The 14250-nt window shown below is 40.3% G+C and overlaps 1 long non-coding RNA gene across 1 annotated transcript in view; it reads right to left on the reverse strand.

The window, feature by feature from the left end:
- LOC144311898 (uncharacterized) overlaps positions 1-14250 on the reverse strand; it is a 65850-nt gene that overhangs the window by 29302 nt on the left and 22298 nt on the right. The gene's annotated exons all lie outside the window — the stretch shown is intronic.

Consider the following 14250-nt stretch of genomic DNA (forward strand, 5'->3'; position numbering starts at 1 on the left):
ATTACTCCAAATATCCCATGAGTAACCCAAATCCATTTGACCCATTTGCAATAGACTTACCGAGGATAGCCTTTGGCCCCCATTTTATAACCCTTGGTTAGAGTTAAAATATGCCTTTTGAAACACTTTGACTAGCATTTTCTTCATCCTTGTGTCTGAGTTCTGGTAGCAGCCTGCCACAGAGCCAAGAACACTGACAGAAGAGTCAAGAGGCTTGTATTCTGATCCTGCCTGGGGCAATGACAAGCCCTAGGACTTTGTGTAGAGAGAAAATGGTGGTGGAAGAGAATGTGGGCTTTGAAGACAAAAAAGACCTGAGTTCAAACCAGCTACTACAATGACCCTGGTGACATTATTTCACCTCTCTGAGCCCTACTTTCCCCACCTGAAACTAGGATAACAATACCTCTCTTGAAAAGTTATTGTAAAGATTAAATGAGGTAATATGTGTAGAGGAGGTCTGAAATAGTAGGTGTTCAAAGAATGCCATCTACACCATAATAATCCTCCTCCTCATCATCATGACTTAACTGCTATCTCAAAGTGCAATAGAAGAGTTTTAAGCTCATGACCAGCTTTTTCTGATATTCTTTGAGCCCATTTATGATCACATCTTTGTATATATAACAGAAAACTGGTTGCTTAGAAGTTCCTTTAAAATAATTGGACAGTTCCAAATAATTGAATGGTTACCATCTCACTCTCTGGAATGTTCACATAGAAGTGTTTTCTTGACTCAGTCATGCATTCATCCATTATTGCCAACCTAGTATGGGCCAGACACCTTGTTAGGCAGGGAGTGAGCATCCAATGAACCTGATAATTATCCTCTATATAGGAGTATGCATTTTTTTTTCCTGAAGGGAGTGCTAAGGAACCAGTGCAGATCCTTTCTAAAAGTAGTATTGCTCTTTTAATGTCTGTGAATGTTTATCCACTTCTGACAATCACCATTCAGCTAGAAGGACTTACCAGAGAACCTCCTTATTGTTCCACAGATGGTATGTTTGGTGGGGGGAAAATGTGAATTACACATTAATTCAACAATGCTGCATATTTCTTCAGATTAGAAGCTGCTTCCAATAGGACCCATAAATGCAGAAAAACAACACAGAATTCATAAGCATTTTACTTCTCTTCCAGGGGACTGCAGGTAGGCTCCTCACACAAATGGCATTCTGAACAACTGTGTGCAAATTGATTACTCCTTAAATGAAAGTCCACCTCAAATATACCTAAAGTAGCTATCTTTAAAAGGAAACTATACCAAATGCTTTTGCAATGCTAAAAATTATCTTGGAAAATAAATAATGAATCCTGGAATTTATAAATCTAGACTGTCACATATCAAGGTTGCTTAATAAAACAACTTAGATGCACATTTTCTATGAAAATTCCATTTAAACCTTCCACATGTGTGATTATTCGTCATCGTGGTCTGCAGCCACCAACGAAGTCCAAAAATAATTCATTCCTACTTCATTTCGTTAAACAGGCACATTATGGATATGAGGCAATAAATGGCAATTTTCATAACATTTAGCTCTTTCACACAATGAATTAGCAGGAACTGAGACTACAAGAAGGTTTGAGTCAATGAACAACTCTCATCCTAATTATGAAGGATTTACAAGAAGGGAGTGGAGTGACTAGGGCATGGTAATGGGGCTGGAAAAGGCCAACTTCCAGAACAGGAAATCTATTTGACTATCAAGCTGCAAACTGTAATTTATTAAAAATGTAATTATCCACAAAACTCTTATTTGCAGAACCCATTGAAGAAATATTGACATTTGGAGCTGTGTTAAGGTCTCTGAAGTCCTCATAGGGCAATGGAACCTTCCTTATCTAGTTTCATGTTTGTGAAGGTTTTCTCCTTCCCAAAAGGCACAAAAAAACAGGAGGAAATTGCTCTATAACAACAGTTCCTCAGGTCAGTTATTGGAAAAGAAAAAAAGAGGTGCAGGGCCTTGGGATCCTTCCTTTGGCCCTTCTCATCCCCTTTCCATAATGACCCCACGTCCAAGGGCTGGTGTCATGGGTAGGTGTACAGCATGTGCACATGCTTCCGTGCTCTGGGCTCGGAAGAGCCCCCATGCAGGCTTTAATGTTCTGCTGTCACTGTCTTTAAATTCTGAATTAATTTTTAACAAGGGGCCAATCATTTTCATTTCTCACTGGGCCACACAAATTATGAAGCCATCCTGCCAAGCCTCCTTCCCACCCACGCACACACACCACAGACATCTTCTCCAGGACCTCTTCATAGCCACTTGTTCTAACCTCCACTGGGTCAAGATGATGGAACACTGGTTTGGAGCTAGAGGTCAGAGTGCACTACTGGGTTCAAACCGTCCTCCTTGTGAGCTTTGTGACTCTGATCTCCTCATAGAGAGATAGCACTCACCCACCTCACAGGGTTGTTACAAGAACTAAATGAGATAAAGCATGTAAAGGTAGGTGAGAACACATACCACAGAATATTCTTTCTGTGGTAATTACTACATTAGGAACAGGAAGAGAAGAGGAAGGAAGAGGACGGCCTCACCTGTGAAACGCTGCCTGCCCTCCCAGGCTGAGTTCACTAGGCTCCCCTCTATTTAATGAACCATTCTGAGTATAGCATTACCATCCCACCAAAATACTGCATTTTCCTAGACTTTAGACATCCATGTACCACTTTCAAATTCCACTCTATCACTGCTATCTATCTATCTAATAGGTTTGTTTAGATCAACTTACTTGTTTAAGTGAAATTGTTTTACCTTGCAAATAAACTGTGTAAAGTGAACACCAATATCCCACATAAAAAGGGAAGGTAACACACAACAATTAGAATTTTTACATGGTTATTCACATACCACCTAAAATCCTCTTAGACACCACCAGTAGCACCCATGTTGACTTTGTGTCCTCTTCCACTGGGCTCTGAGCTCTCTAAGCGTAGCAATTATAGTCTCAATTCTATTTCACCAGCTAGAGAACAGTGCACTATGAGCAGAAAGTTCTCTGGAACCATTTGCTGAATGAATACTTGTCAACAAACTGTTAAGAGTGATAGGCCCTTACAAAGATGCTCATGCTTTAGCGGGCAGCTTCCTAAGGCCCTAAAACCTTCATATCCTAAAGGCAATGGATCTCTCCAATGCAGCATTCCTCAAAATGTGGTCTGAGAACCACCTGTATCAGCATCACCCTGAGAGCTTGCTAAAAAGGCAGATTCCAACCCTAGTCAGAACGTATTGAATCAGAACCTCTGTACATAAAGTACAGCCTAGTGGTAAAATTTCAGGCATTGACATATAGTAGTAGTAACAGTAGTACTAAAAACAGCTAACACTCTCTTTGTTTTGCATATGTACCAGGACTTATGCTAAACATTTTACATACATTATCTCACCTAATCTGCTTATCAATTCAATGAGGTAGGTGCTTGCCAAAGTCACAGAACTATTCAGGGGCAGGGACCATTTAGGCCAGGCAGCCTGACTCCGGAACCAAATTCTCAATGACAGTACTATACTCATGAGTAGAACAGAAGTTTCTGGAGAGAAGAACTATGGATCAATCCATGGGTCCTTTGGATCTCACCATGTATTTTTCCGTTTATAAGCTCAGATCTGCCTGCAGTATAGTCATCAGCCAAGTAGAAAGCATCACACACAAAAATTATATTTTGGCTCATCATGTGCATTCAAAGTGCAACCTATCAAAGTTGACTGAATACAACTGGAATAAAAAAGCATTCCTCATTATCAAGGGAATAGGGACCTCCATTACTTGGGGGGACAAAGCTGCCCTTTCAGAGTCAGAAGACCACACTGAGGAAGCCACAGTCTCTAACCTTCAAGAAGTGGTCGAATGTTCTCATAAGTGAGCTGTCTCAATCTGAAATACTGAGTTCCCTGACACTGTAGATGAACACTGCAAATGAGCTAAATCATCAGTGTCCAGATATTCTAGAGATTTCTGCCCCAGGGAGAATTAAAGTTGATTAACTCCTGAGATAGTCTCCAAATCTAACTTTGGGATGCTTCCATCTTGCAAATAACAAAAAGAAAATCAATTTAAAGTACTGTTTGAAATAGATACATTTGTGTTCTGCTTTAAAAAAAAAAAAAGGAACAACAACAACAACAACAAAGAAGAAAGAAAAAAATGGAAAAAAAGAAAAGGAACCCCACTGGCTGATGTTAAGAATCCTAGAAGTCTCATAAACACTATGGAAGAACAGACCAGATGCAAGCATTGCTGAGCAGGCATATTATTAATCATGAGTCAAAAAGAAAACAAAAAACGCACTGAGTTGGGTGACATCCATTCTGGAAATATTTAGCACAGCCTGGTTCCTGCTGAAGTCCCGATGTGGGAGTTTACAGTTCAGTGCCCAATGGAAACATTTACCTTAGCAAGAGCTGAACACCATGCACATTCTTGTTCCATGCAATTATCAATCTCAGTGGTGGCAAAAAGATTCTTAAATAAATAGGCTACACTGCCTGTTCTTGAGTCTTCTGATTTAATAAACCAAAGAGATAGGAACCATCTTTATCTAAACTGGATTAGTAGGTCAGTGATGAGCAATTGTTATTATAGAAGAGTCATTTCTGAAATAGTCACCACGAGAAGAAAGTCCTAGAATGAGTCCCTTTAGTGTTTTTTGTTGCTGTGAACTTCGTTTGGATACTTTGTTTGGAATTTTGGATGAAAAGCCACATATATAGGCCATGTTCCCAGGGCTGTTGTTAGGCTGGCTGGACATTTCAACAGTATTAAAAGCTGCTTATTAACAAACTGTTGTGATTACAGGGGTAAGGAGAGAAAATGAATGGGAAATATCAGAGAGGGTGACAAAACATGAGAGACTCCTAACTCTGGGAAACAAACAAGAGGTAGTGAAAAGGGAGGTGGGCGGGAGGATGGGGTGACTGGGTGACAGACACTGAGGGGGGCACTTGACGGGATGATCACTGGCTGTTATGCTATATGTTGGCAAATCGAACTCCAGTAAAAAAATATACAGAAAAAAAAAAAACTGTTGTGAGTACACAAATCTGCCCTCGGTGCTATGAGGCTTTTATGTGGCTCAAATAACTTCCTGTATGTAGGTGGCAATCATGGGGTTGGCCATTTTTTTTTCTCCTTGTTAGTATTTTTGTTCACTTAGCTCTTTAGCTAGTTGTTATGCTGCTGCCATGGTTTTGACTTCCAATTTTTTTTCATTTGTTAATTTGTTTCCAATGTAACTACTTGTGGAAAGAAACATTTAGAGTTACTTTGCATAAATGGAGTTATTTGGGAAGTATATTTTCTTGGACTTTTGCATTTCCTTTGGATCTCTTGTTCAGAGAATACCATCTTTTCTGGATATAAAATTCTTGGAACACAGCTGAGATCACTTGGATACTCTGTGTCCTTCTGATGTTAGTTATTTAATGTGAAAAGGCTGAAACTAATTTGATTTTTGTCCTTTTAAAATTACCTCTTTTCTTTTTTTCCTCTAATTTTCTGTTTGGAAGATTGTCCCCAAAACTTGAAATCCTTACCAGGATTTGTCTTGACATAGAGTCTATTTAAGGTTTGGTGGGAAAATCTGGGAAACAATTTCTATCCAAGTGGGTTTTTGTTGTTTTGTTTTGGAAGATTTTCCTTGATTGTTCATTTAATCATTACAGATAATCTCTTTGCTCTATATTTTTCTTCCAATATTCTTATCATTTGTAGGTTACACTTGTCACCTCTGGTTTCTGTATCTCTCCCTGCCTTTCATCTAAATCACCTTTCCCTGCATTCTTTCTAAAATGTATCTCCTGGTGGCACCTGGGTAGTTCAATCGGTTAATTATCTTCCTTTGGCTCAGGTCATGAACTCAGGGTCCTGGGATCAAGCCCCACATTGGACTCCCTGCTCAGTGGGGAATCAGCTTCTCCTTCTGCCCCTCCTTCCTGCTCTTGTGCATGCTCTCTCTCTTACTCTCTTACTCTCTTGCTCTCTCTCAAATAAATAAAATCTTAAAACAAAATAAAATAAAATGTATCTCCTGTTCCTGATGACATTTCTACAGTATAGACTCCATTTTTCCCTGCTTCTAATCAACAATCCCAGTTGTGACTTTCATTTTGTTTTACTTTCTTTCATCCCAGACATTTTAAGAAATTATATCCTCTATTTATCTTATTCAGGATGAAGTATTTTCAAAATTGTGCTTCTGCCCATTGGAAAGTTTATTTCAAGAGAAGAACTTTCCCCTGCACTTCTGACACTTGACTCTCCTCCCCTGGTGCTACAGAGTTTCTCCCCACACCCAGGGAGTTCTTCATTTGGCGCAAGTTCCACGGGTGTTTGTACAGTCTTGATCTTTCTCAGGTTCTGGCTGGGACAAGTAGTTTTTTGGGTTTGGGATTTTTAAAATATATATACATTCTTATTTTCTTCAACCTATGTCCACGGGGAACATGGAAATCTTAGTGTGATAAGCTTGAGGAGTGGCACCCCAAAATATACCACTTTGGCATAAGGATTATTTTAAGCTAAAGATTCTTCAAAAAGCAAGAAGGAAATTCCGATCTTTCCTTTTCTTCCTGAAAACGAGAGATAAAAACTCCCATATGAAAGATACCCTCCCTGTACCAGAAAAAAAGAAACATTTTTTCAATGGTGAATCATAGAAAAGAAAAATCAACAGACCTTGTTAAAATAGTTCATATCTTCCTTTAGCCTCCCCACATAGTTTACTTTTTCCAAGTTGCTTCTCTTTGTTCAAGGCAGCACAAAACTATTTAGGTTTCACCATTTCATTGGGTCTTCCCTCCTTATGAGGACTCCCTTGACACATAAAACTCGTATTAAGTACATTTGTGTGGTATTTTCCTGTTAATCTGTCTTGCATTGGCCTTGTCCCTGTCCTTGTCCCTGTCACTCCACTTGAGAATCTCCCACCCGCATCCCTGAGCACTTATTGAAATCCTCCTTATCCCCAAACCCTGGGTTAGTCTCAGGGCCAATGTTATTAGTCTTAGCCCTGTTTTGTATCTCTCCTTCTACAAATCATTTCTCTGCCATGCTTCTTTTAATTCTCTTAGTATTTTCCACTCAAGGTGTATTAACAGGTCCTCAATATAAAATTTACTAATGCAATATTTTCTATTTTTTATATGAAGCATTCAAAATTACCTCCTTGAGGGTTTTCTGGTTTTGCTGACCAGGTCTGGAATTGGCTTCTGATCAATATTTATTAAAGTGAGAAGTATTCTTCTGCTCTTTTAGAGAATATGAACAACTTTCCAGTTACCCACGTTCCATATTTCAAGGATGGACTAGATTTCCACTTCCTCTTTCCCATCAGATCGGCATCTGAGCCTCAGCTGTTGATCTGCAGCCACGGGGCCTAGGACAGGCTTCCATACTTCTACTAAGTGAGTGTGTTCATCTCTGAGGTGTGAGGGGAGAACCTCTATGGGTCTGCTTAAGAAAAATCAAGTCTTGCACGGTTTGTCGGGACGGAGGATGTTAGCAAGCAGCCCCTACGCTGAATCTAGCACGCATGTGTTGCATGGCTTGTATCATGTCTTTAAAAATTGCCAAGTTAGTTGTTAATGTATAAGCCCCTGGATTTATTGCTGAAATATCCAGATTTTGACTAGGATGGTTAGCACTTTCTGCGGTTACCAGCTGTCTCTGGCACCACCTGCTGGCCACATCACTCAGTGCATCCATCAGACAGTTGACTACAAAGATGAGGTCCCTAAAGGTGAACCAGAATCCATTTGCCCTGAGGATCAGAAACATCCCTTAAAGGCCAATGTTCCAAGGCTCAGATGGACACAACAGTAAGTTCTTCCCAAGAAAATCTCTCTGTTTATTCTTCTTCTGCTTTCTAGGGTCAAAACGTGTGCTTTATTGTGGTTGTTGTTTTAATAAATACAGCCACTATTGTGTATGGTTGAATGACCATAATCATGACACTGCCTTCCCCATCTAGTGAGTTTACTATGTAGTCTGCACTGCATTACCTCACGATATTCCCAAAATGGAAGGTGCTGGTAATAGAAGGGCAGACACCTGAGTCCACTTCTCAAAGACCACCCCTCAGCCACGTGGCCTTGATAAAGTCACTTCTCCCTGCAGTGCCTTTAGTGAGTGCTAGCTCACCAACACTGAACTCCTCTCCAACTGAGATAATCCTATAAAGCTGTGAACACAGGCATCTTGTTGTATTGCACCTCACAGATATCCAACTGTTTACAAACTGAAGCTGTATAGCAACCCTGTCTGGAGCAAGTCTATTGGCACAATTTTCCAACAGCATTTGCTCACTTCATGTATCTGTGCCACATGTGGGTAATTCTCACAATATTTTAGGCTTTTTTATTATGATTGTATTTGTAATGGGGCTCTGTGACCAGTGACTACACCTTTTAACTTTAATTTTTTAATTAAGATATATACATGTTTTTAGATTTAATAGGCTACAGTATAGGGTAAACATATGCACTGGGAAACCAGAAAATTCATTGGACTTGCTTTGTTACAGTATTCACTCTTTTGCATGGTCTGAAATTGTACCTGTGGTATCTCTAAGGGGCACCTGATTAGGGTCAGGCCCTCAGGCACCATCCAAACCCATGCTGTCCAGTATGAAGCTACCAGCCATGTATGACTATTGAGAACCTGAAATGTAGCTAATCCAATCTGAAATATGCAATAAATATAGAATGTATACTGAATTTTGAAGACAATATGAAAAAAAGAATATAAAAATACCACATTCAGGGTTACCTGGGTGGCACAGTCGGTTAAGCATCTGCCCTAAGCTCAGGTCATGATCCCAGAGTGTTAGGATCAAGTTCTGCATCAGGCTCCCTGCTCTGTAGGGAGCCTTCTTCTCCCTCTCCCTCTGCCTGCCGTTCCCCCTGCCTATGCTCTCTCTCTGTTGAATAAATGAACAAAATCTTTTTTTAAAAATACCACATTCATATTTTTATATTGATTGCAAGTTGTTATGATAATATTTTGATTATATTCAGTTAAATAAAATGCTATTAAAATTCATTCCACCAGTTTCTTCTTAATTTTTTATTGTGACACTAGATAATTTTAAATTGTACACATGATTCATGTCATATTTCCACCGAATAGCACTGCTCTAAACAGCTGAATGTTTAAAGCACACAGTTATCTTACATAGCAGCAGGAAGAGCAATTCTATATCCAGGACCTTTTTAATTTGTGTATTTTGTCCTTTTATGTATGAATCTCTATGATAAATATAAATACCTGGGTCTTCTGTTCATAGGATGGTCACTTTAGTCTGTCAGCACCTGTGAATCTTGAAGATGGCCTCCTGGGAGCAGGAGTCAGGCTGCCTGGGAAATCTCATGAAATCTTCTCTACAAGGCATCTTAAAGAGGTGCTCTGGTTCAGAGATAGAATTAGAGGGAGTCAGCAGCGACTGAAGAAGAACTATAAATAACTAATACACTTATGAAAATGCTCTCTCATGCTGATAATCAAAGAAATGAAATTAAAACATGAGATTTCATTTTTAGTCTGTCAGGACACAGAATTTTTTTTAATTATAGCCAAAGTTAGCAAGAGTATATAGAAATCAGTATATGTATTCCCTGCCTGGGAGAGTTGAAGTTTACACAGCCTTTCTAGGGGGTAAGTTAGCAATATGGAAAAACAGCCTTAGAACTGCACATGTCCTCTGAGCAAGCAAGTCCACCTCTAGGGATTTCATCTAAAGCAATTGTCATGGCTGTGCACATTAACTTTTCTGTAAGGATATTCATTATTTTGCAAATTATAACAAAAATAACATCAAATAGAGGACTTTTTAAAATTAAGTCATATTGAAAAAATAAAATGCTGCCATTAAAAATTATGCAACAGACTATTCAATAATAAATTCCTCCTCCCCCTCCTCCTCCATCCACACTCTTCAATTCAGCGTGTGTGATCTTTTTATGGTGAAGCAGACTGTGTCACTCTCCTGTTTAAAACCCTCACTATTAAAAAACAAATTTAAAAAAAAAAACCTTCACTATTGTGGCACCTGCGGGGCTCAGTCGGTTAAGTAATCAACTCTTGATTTCAGCTCAGGTCATGATCTTGGAGTCATGAGATGGAGCCCTGAGAGGGCTCTCTGCTGGAGATTGTCTCTCTCCCTCTCCCCCTCCCCCAACTCTAAATAAATAAATAAATAAATAAATCTTAAAAAAATAAATCCTTCACTGTCTTAATTGGGTGTTAGGATGAAGCCCTTAATCCACGTATGGCCCTAGGGTCTGGGCCTGACTCCCTCTCCAGCTTCATCTCCCGCCAGGCTCCTCCCTCTGCTCCCGTCCTACTGGCCGCAGGGACCCTCTTTCAGCCCCATGGGCCTAGAAAGCTCTTGTTGGCTCTGGGTCTTCATTCATATCACTCTGCTAAGATGCTGCCTGCACCCCACTCTTTCTGGCAAAAACCTCCTCATTCTAGAAGGCTCATGTTAAGTGCCGCTTCCCCAGAAAACCATTCCCTAACCCCTCCCTGTAAATTAGGTCTCTTTGTTTCCTAGCATCTTCTCTTCCTCCCTGTGACTTCTCAGTTTCTGACTCTGCATTTATTACTGTGATTATTTGTGGAATGCCAGTCTCCCCACCTCCCTGTAGGACTTTGCTCATATCTGGCATGCAGGAGATGTCCCATAAATGCATGCTGACCAGGGGCACCTGGGTGGCTCAGTGGTTGAGCATCTATCTGCCTTTGGCTCAGGGTGTGATCCTAGGTCAAGTCCCGTGGGGGGAGCCTGCTACCCCTTCTGCCTATGTCTCTGCCTCTCTCTGTGTGTCTCTCATGAATAAATAAATAAATAATATTTTTTAAAAATGCATGCTGAACAAATGAATGATATTTAATTCATAAAAAGCAGGTTATACTAAACGAAGTCAGACACAGAAAGACAAATACTATATTATCTCACTTATATGTAAAATCTTAAAAAAGAGAGAAAGAAAAAGCCAAACTCACAGTTATAGAAAACAGATTGACAGAGGCAAGGGGGGTGGGCAGGGGGGAATGGGCGAAGCTGATAAAAATAAATAAGTCCTGGTGATGTAAGTTACAGCACAGTGACTATAGCTAATAACTTTGCATTGCATATTTGGAAGTTGCTAAGAGAAGTAGATCTTAAAAGATCTCATCACAAGGGGAAAAAATGTGCAACTATGTTGAGGTGACAGATGTTGACTAGATGTATTGTGGTGATCATTTCACAATAAATACGAATATCAAATCATTGTGTGGTGTACCTGAAACTAGTATCATGTTGTGTTATATCTCAATTTTTGAAAGGCAGGTCATAAAATGGTGTAATAGGATTTTAGTATCAATGTGCATATGCATATGATTCTAACATCTAGACGTAGAAAATAAAAAAGACCAGAGGAAAATCCAAACTGTTCATAGAAATGTTTCTGTGTCATGACGTTACTTTGCTTCTTTCATTCTGATTTTCTACAGGGAACATATCTAACTTTCAAAATCAGGAGAAAATTTATTTCAAAAATACTAATAATCACAAAAGCCCTGGGTTTGAGTCTCCACTCTTAACGCAAGTTTGATCTCGGGAAATCTCAGTCAGCTCTTCACAGACTCTTCACTATAAATGGGGACAAGGACACCTGCCCTGACTATTGATAGGAGAATTAATGGAATAATATACTTGTAAAGTTTTGCACATATTACAGTAATTACTCGGGTGCTTTAGGGTGTGAGATGGACCCACTGTGTAGGGTGACTGGCATTTGCCCAGTGGTTGTGTACTTTGCAAATACCGCAAGGAAATGAGTTGGGTAAATGGAAGCTGTGTCTTTTGATGGACACCTTGATAGTCATCACCACCCAGTGAGGTGAGGCTTGGGCTTTGTTAATGCAGAAGGAGAGCCACTATGGGGAGAGAAGTGTAAGGAATGTTACAGAACAAGGATATTGCCTCTCCTTTCCCCAAGGCCAAAAGCTGGGGAAACAGGTGGCCTCCCTGCTGGCTCTCAGCAAGGGTGAGAAAGATGCAAACGGCAACATGCAGCTATTGGGAGAGACAGTATTTTTTTTGTACTGAATAACTCAACTTGGTGGACTCTTTCTACAGTCTCTTGGTAAAAATCCAATGATTATGGGCATTCTTTCGGGGTTCTTTCTCTTCAGTCTTTTGCTTGTTGAATGCAACTTCGAAGAAGAGCTGCTCTGATTCTGATGGAAGAAAGCAGCTTATTCAACTTATTCCATAAATATTTATTGAGCATTTGTAAGTGGTGAGGCACTATGCTAGGAGCAGAGGATCAAGTGGATGAACAAGGCACTGCCCTTGCATTCAAATAGCACAATCTAATCATTATGATCTCCTGATTGTAAATTCCCTTAACCTCCCCCCACCCCGCACTGCCCACTTCCTGACTTCTTGCTCTGTGTCCCCACCACCCCCATTTTAGCATTTATCCCACTGAACTGTACTCATGAACCTTGGAGCCTATCTCATTTAGCCTGTAATCTCCTTGAGGACACAGACACTACTCTGAATCTGCATCTGCAGCATAAGTCTGTTATATATGGTGCTCAATGAATCAGCAAGTGAACAAATGACTTAAATAATTTCATAAGCAAATGCCAATAAAATAGGGAAGATGATCTAGGAAGTAACTGTTCAGTTAGGCTTCATGCTTTGCAAACTGAGTAGAGATATCCGCTACCTTCACACCTGTGTCCTTTCTACAGGAAATAGACTGGGGGTTCACCTAGAGGATAGGTACAGGAATAAGGAGCTGTTTCTCCAAAGCTCTCTCTAATCCAGATGTATGTCTGATACAGGTGCTTCAGTGCCCCTGGAGAAGCTCACAGCTAACAGGATTCCAACAGACTAAGAGTTCCTCCTAAGAGAAGTCATTGTATTTACTGAAGGCTATCAAAGATATAGGTCATCACTACCCTCCCCCCATTATCACAAGGTATAAAACTGGACAAAACTGTATAACAGCTTGTGTACCCAATGGCAAGGGCCATATTCTGAGAAACACAGGAAGAAACTGAAGATAAATAGTTCAGAAGAAACAAAGTTCAGGGAAGATGTAATAACTGATTTCAAACATCAGAATGGGGATCCCTGGGTGGCTCAGCGGTTTAGCACCTGCCTTTGTCCTGGGGCCTGATCCTGGAGTCCCCAGATCGAGTCCCATATCAGGCTCCCTGCATGAAGCCTGCTTCTCCCTCTACCTGTGTCTCTGCCTCTGTGTCTCTCTCATGAATAAATGGATAAAATCTTTTAAAAAAAATCAGAATGACCAAAGTTAGAAAATAAATGGTATTTTTTCCTTAATGCCCCCCAAGGTCAAAGCTAGGCCCCCACAGGTGGGTATTAGAGAGAGGTGGGTTCCATGAGAGACTTCTAACTCTGGGAAGCAAACAAGGGGTAGTGGAAGGGGGGAGGATGGGGTGACTGGGTGACAGGCACTGAGGGGGGCACTTGACGGGATGAGCATTGGGTATTATACTATATGTTGGCAAATCGAACTCCAATAAAAATATATATACAAAAAAAGAGAGAGAGAGAGATGGGTTCCTGGCTCAATGGAAGAGGTACAAGTCAGGAAATGATTATAAAGGATGCATGTTGGTAACTCAAGGTCAAAGGCAATAACACAAAACAGAACTGCCTTTGAAATGTTTCTTTCCAAGTTCACAAATACAATGCTGGATATGCTTGCTAAGGATACTTAACTGAATCACTTAGTTCCCTTCTACTAGGAAAGGATGCCAAAGCTAACATCCTGTGAGTGCTCTTCTCAGATTGATGGACTCATGGCTTTGAAGGGGCTTTGGCTTTTCGGCAACTTGCCCCCTTCATAACAGCTCTACTTACTTTGAGTGCACTTTTGACCTGTTCAAGTCCACAAGGCTCAGCTAACATCTCTATAATGAAATGTCCATGGATCGCTGTGGGCCACAATTATCCCTCCGTTCTTCAAAACTCATCGCCAGGGTCCTTCTGCTTTGACCTCTTTGGACTTGTCATTTCAGCTGTTCAAGTATTTATGTTTGCCCTCCAGTTAGATTCTAGTCTCCTTAAAGGAAGATGCTATATGCTTTTAATCCACAGGGACTAACAGAGTTTCTCACATTTAACAGGCCCTCAATAAATGTCCACAGATCTGGTGCTGCTGGATTCAAGCCAGAGAATGGAGGGAACCCATTCTGTCAAGGTCTTGGAAAACA

This window comes from Canis aureus, chromosome 4 (genome assembly GCF_053574225.1).
Source record: "Canis aureus isolate CA01 chromosome 4, VMU_Caureus_v.1.0, whole genome shotgun sequence".
NCBI classification, from domain to species: domain Eukaryota; kingdom Metazoa; phylum Chordata; class Mammalia; order Carnivora; family Canidae; genus Canis; species Canis aureus.